Source organism: Myxine glutinosa, chromosome 5 (assembly GCF_964187855.1).
Source record: "Myxine glutinosa chromosome 5, kmMyxGlut1.1, whole genome shotgun sequence".
Classification (NCBI taxonomy): domain Eukaryota; kingdom Metazoa; phylum Chordata; class Myxini; order Myxiniformes; family Myxinidae; genus Myxine; species Myxine glutinosa.
Window position 1 is genome coordinate 84,855,394 of NC_136265.1, and position 6,000 is coordinate 84,861,393.

At 43.0% G+C, this 6,000-nt stretch overlaps 1 long non-coding RNA gene across 1 annotated transcript; it reads right to left on the minus strand.

Moving 5' to 3' along the window:
- Window positions 1-693: 693 nt before the first annotated feature.
- Window positions 694-2,456, minus strand: LOC144892328 (uncharacterized). Its single transcript, XR_013623518.1, has 3 exons — window positions 2,328-2,456; window positions 1,924-1,987; window positions 694-1,450 (listed from the first exon to the last, which is right to left on the minus strand). It is a non-coding gene; the product is annotated as an uncharacterized LOC144892328 (long non-coding RNA).
- Window positions 2,457-6,000: the final 3,544 nt, after the last annotated feature.

The following is a 6,000-nucleotide window of genomic DNA, read 5'->3' on the forward strand; positions in this document are numbered from 1 at the left end:
CCTTTTCTGCTTTCCTTTCCTCTGCTCTTCTTTCCTTAAGTTCTCGTTCCTGTTCTGCTCTTTCCTTTTCTGCTTTCCTTTCCTCTGCTCTCCTTTCCTCTGCTCTTCTCTCCTCGAGTTCTCATTCCCGTTCTGCTCTTTCCTTTTCCGTTTTCCATTCCAACTCTTTTAACCTTTCCTGGCTCTGCAGTTGCATCTCCATTTTCCAGAGCTCCACATTTCCTTTTTCCTCTGGTAACCAATCCAAGGCTACCTCTTCCCATGTTCCTTGTCCCACTAGAGATTCTGCCACCAATGTCGGAATCTCTGCTTTCTTCATACTAACTCGGACCTCCAAGTTACAATATTTGGCCAATATCATGAGTTCCGATCTTTTTAATGCCTGGAACTGTGCCTCATTAGGGGACGCTGCAAACTTTTCTGCGTCAAACACCATGGTGACTATTAGTTAGCACCTGGTAACCTTCACACAAAAATTTAAAATTTTTGAAAAATTTGGGAATGTTAGAAAATTCCAAATTTGGGAATTTTGTGAATGTTCAGGAATTCTATCCCGGACGAGGCCCCCAATTTATGTTACGTGCTCCTCCCCAAACCCCGGTCACGGTGTACCTCCGAGCCCCGAAAGGAGTCACGGCAGAAAGATGTGTTATTCTGTGTGTCAATGACCAATGGTGAAACCACACCAACCAATTGTTACCAATAAACAAGTATTGTATTAATGTCACACAACAATAACAGCACAAGTACAATATTAATCATTGTACAACAAATATTATATCATTCCTATGATGGTACCATCAGTTTCTTACTCAATAACTCACTGTGCTCCAAGTGAGCGAAAACAACATTCCCCAAAATCTCTGTCCCGGCACCAAGCCAAAGTCGATCCACGCTCCGGTGATCGCAAGAAAAATGTGGCATCGAGACTAGAATCCAGGTCGGCTGACAGTCAATGCTGCCAAAGAGGCGCAAAGGTGTACCCAAAAGGCGACTGGGAAATCACACCTTTGGGTATGAATGTTCAACGGCTCCCAAACGGAGAACCACAAATTCCCACTCGAAATCCACGTTACACACGCAAACCAGGCTAACGGCTGGGTGCGGTGAAATTGATGGAGCGAGGTGAAAAAGCTGGAGCGATGTGAAATGGCGGGAGCGAGGCGAAATGGCGGGCGGGCCCGTAATGGAGGCGTACATGCTCTCTAACAACGATTCTCTCCGGAATCAACCGCAAAACCCGTCACGCAGGTTTATCTGTCACAGCGATCACAACTCTGTCACAGGAATCCCTTTCCCGGGAAAACCAAAGTTCGCTCGTGACCCACATTCACCAGCGTTTGCTCAAAACCTCAAAGCAGCTCGGCTTGTCCTCTCCCGACCTCCTTGCTGCGCTTTCTTGCTTCCTCCTCCTCTTCTTCCGGTTTTCTCCCGATCCGGTTTCCGGTTTCTTTTAAAACACAAATTTTTCACCTTTTGCAAACAGTTATCTCCATTTCACTTAAACGATAACAATAATAGTACATGGAACCAAAAATGCTCACAGTGGATGAAAACCACAATGACGGAAGTGACGAATCCGTAACAAAAGGCAAAATAATTCATACTTAAAACATACATTGTATTATTACACATATCTGCAACATATTTCATGATATAATGGCTGTTTGAAAAGTGAGGGGCCTTGAAAGAGGGCTTGAAAGGGGGAGAGAGGAGGTGAGAGGGTGAGGGGTCTTGAAACGGCAGCGGGTGAGAGGGGGAGGGGTCTTGAAACGGCAGCGTGTCTCCCTCCAATGAACACACACACATAGGATTATATCGTATTAGTAATAAATTAAAAAATCTCAATTCACGTGTACTTAGTGTCATTCACATGTGCAGGGAGTTGAATATGAATAAACAGGGAGTTGAATAATTAATTACCTGGGACGGTCTTTGATTGCTGTCCTGAACAAGAGACACATCCACACGGACTTCATCAGTAAAACTGTGGGGGGTGACAAACACTCTTATCATTCATTACCTTTCAAGTAAGTTTTGTAAGAATGTGGAATCATTGGGTAACTTCGTTGGGGATAACGGCTTCCACATTGGAGGTAAAATGCAGGAATTTAAATCATTATGAAGGGCTTGACGAACAAAATGGAATTCATCCAACACTGCATTTAAGTCTAGCCACTCTTCATGAAGATCGTCGACACAATGATCTGTTTCACTTATGAGGAAAGGTGAAATGTTGGAATAAAAAAAGAAAAATAAATAATGAGTTAAATCATCAATTATAGACAAGACTTTCAATAAAAAAGTATAACATTATCTGAACTCACCAATATTGAGAGAGGTCAAAATCTTCTTCACCAGAGGAGGTGTGCACCACCATCAAAAGCAAAATGTTCACCCGGGGGCTACACCAAAGCAAGTGTGGAAGGTTTTAAAATCCCTGGCTTTTACGGACTGGTTTGAGGAAGTATTGGCCTGTTTTCGGTGAAAGCATTGTGTCAACACCAAACAGCTGCTTCTGTTTTGAGGAAGTGTCTCGTTTCAGGGAAATATTGTGCAACTGCTTGTAAAGTGACTTCAGTTTTCGGGAAGTAATTTTTTCCCACCCGACAACACCACGTTAATTATTTTTTTTACATTTTATCTATCTATAATTCCAGTAATCTCTGTATGTCTGTATGTCTGTGACCGCTGTTTCTCGACAACCACGGGTCCGATATACTTGAAACTTGCCAGGTATATTGCTGGGGACCCGAGGATGTGCCTTTTCAAGGTTTCATATTAATCGGACAAGTAGTTACCGAGCTATGTCCAAAAAACGATTCAACCAATCAGAGAGCAGCGAGTTATCACGTGTGCCGAACGTGGCGAACAGACTCTGCCTCGGACGGCACATTTGAGAGCGTATTCATTTATTTCACGTTGGCAAACTATGTTTCCGCTATGTTGGTGTTAAACTATGTTTTAAAACTAATTAAAACTAATTTGCGATTCTTTCGCTTTCCTGCGCGTTTGTGCACGCTATGGCGATTTCTTTACCAAACTCCGCAAGCCGTTCGCTTTGGACCAAACCATTTCATGTAAATAGAGGGGGGGGGATTGTCACCGTACTCGCAAGCCGTTCGCTTTGGACCAAACCATTTCATGTAAATAGAGGGGGGGGGATTGTCACCGTACTCGCAAGCCGTTCGCTTTGGACCAAACCATTTCATGTAAATAGAGGGGGGGGATATAATTTTAGATATATATATAGTACGGGCATGCCCTAGTCTGTCTATAATTCCAGTAATCTCTGTGTGTATGTATGTCTGTATGTCTGTGACCGCTGTTTCTCGACAACCACGGGTCCGATATACTTTAAACTTGCCAGGTATATTGCTGGGGACCCGAGGATGTGCCTTTTCAAGGTTTCATATTAATCGGACAAGTAGTTACCGAGCTATGTCCAAAAAACGATTCAACCAATCAGAGAGCAGCGAGCTATCACGTGTGCCGAACGTGCCGAACAGACTCTGCCTCGGATGGCACATTTGAGAGCGTATTCATTTATTTCACGTTGGCAAACTATGTTGGCGTTCAACTATGTTTTAAAACTAATTAAAACTAATTTGCGATTCTTTCGCTTTCCTGCGCGTTTGTGCACGCTATGGCGATTTCTTTACCAAACTCCGCAAGCCGTTCGCTTTGGACCAAACCATTTCATGTAAATAGAGGGGGGGGATTGTCACCGTACTCGCAAGCCGTTCGCTTTGGACCAAACCATTTCATGTAAATAGAGGGGGGGGATTGTCACCGTACTCGCAAGCCGTTCGCTTTGGACCAAACCATTTCATGTAAATAGAGGGGGGGGATATAATTTTAGATATATATATAGTACGGGCATGCCCTAGTATTAAAAATGACAAGAAAACGGCTTCAAAATGATTTTAATTTTTGTATTCAGGGCTATTTGCAAGAAAAAGGAGTAAATTTTTTAATCCCCTATGAATTAGAGCACAAACAGGGAAATTTTGTAATAAAAAACTGGCCATATTCTGACATCACAAAACCAACAAACAGAGACTTGTTTAAAATACGAAATAAAAATGAGCTTCTCAAAGTTATGAAATATAAAGCTCTTTTAGAAACTGTCAAGAAATCCTATTGGTTCCCTATCTTGAGAAAAATAATTATAGCTACTAGATTAGCTCAAAATCCAGATGATTTTATGTATGGTGTACTCTGGGGAGATGCTCTAAGAGCAAAAAGAGAGGATGAAGAGAGAGGAGAAGTTGGAGAAGGAGGGAAAGGAGAAGGATGACAAGATGAAGGAGGACTTGGAGAAGATGAAGGATGAGTTGGAGAAGATGAAGGGGGCCTTGGAGAAGATGAAGGAAGCAGAAGCGGAGAAGAGGGCAGAGGAGAGGTGGGAAGGAGTGAAAACATGGATTGATAATACAATGGAAGAAAAATAACAAAGGCAGTAGGGGGAGGGGAAGGGGATGGGGTAGCAAGGGTAAGGGAGGAAGCAAAAGTGACAAAGGTGAAGGAGCTATTGGAGGAGTATAAGACGAAATGGTTGAATATGAATGATGAAGAGAAGGGGAAAAATAGGGGTGGTTACCAAATGTTGCTTACATTGACCATGGGAGAGCGGCAGATGAATTCGGAATCGAAGAAGGCGAAGGAGGATGGGAGATACCCCTTCTTCCTAGGAAGAAGGGTGCCAGCAATAGAAGAGGAGGAAAGGTTAGCAAAGGCAGCAAAAGCGGCAGAGTTGGCAGCAGCGTTCTAATCTGGTGTGTGGGTGTATCTATTGGGTCGCCACGTCAAAATCCAAGATGGCCACCACGATGCATCTCCGAACCTTGTGAGATGAATATCTTGAAAAATAAGCGAAGTACCAACTTCTAATTCGGTGTGTGGGTGTATCTCGCCATAAGGAAGAACGCTATTGAAAATTGGGTCGCCACGTCAAAATCCAAGATGGCCTCCACCATATATATGTCTGAACCTTGTGAGCGAAATATCTTGAAAAATAGGCAAAGTACCAACTTCTAATCTGGTGTGTGGGTGTATCTAGGCACACGGAAGAACGCTGTTTAAAATTGGGTCGCCACGTCAAAATCCAAGATGGCAGCCGCCATGTATGTCTGAATCTTGTGAGAAGAATATCTTGAAAGATAAGCGAAGTACCTTCTGGTGTGTGGGTGTATCTAGGCATAAGGAAGAACGCTATTGAAAATTGGGACGCCACATCAAAATCCAAGATGGCCGCGTCCATGTATGTCTGACCCTTGTGAGCGAAATATCATATCATAGCATGTTTTCTGCGTGTTCCACTTTGTCAACTCACATCACTTCCCCGACGGGGGACCTAGGCGTAACGCTTGTTTCATGTTTAAACTTCCTGAAAAGTCGAGGAATATTCCTTTAAAATTCCTTTATTTTTCTCAGAAATCCACGTAAATTCCTTTTAATTCCTTTATTTTTCTGAAAAAAAATTCCTTTAAATTCCTTTATTTTTGGGGAGGGTGGTATGATGCCTGCGATTGGCTCTTCATCAAAATCAGGCAAAGCTCTGTCAATTGCAATATTGTGAAGAAGTGCACCCTCTGCAATGATTTCACAAGATTTTTGTGGCGAGTATCTCAACATCCCGTGAAGACAATGAAAGGGTCTTTTCCACGGTCCCATTCCTCTTTCCACCAAACACCTTGTTTTCTTGTGAGCTCTATTGTATCTACGTTGCTGCGGCGTATTTGGGTTGAGAAATGGCGTCATTAACCATGGTCGCACTGGGTACCCACTGTCACCTAATAGCACTTCATCACCATTCAGTTCCTCGAATATTGTGGAAAGTCCACTTTCCCTCAGAATAACTGAGTCATGGGTACTTCCCGGTCACTTGGCAACGACATTGATGAATCGGTATCTTGCATCCATCACTACTTGAGTGTTTACTGAATAATAGTTTTTCCGGTTAACATATCGCCAATCGTGCTGGGTGGGACTTAAAAT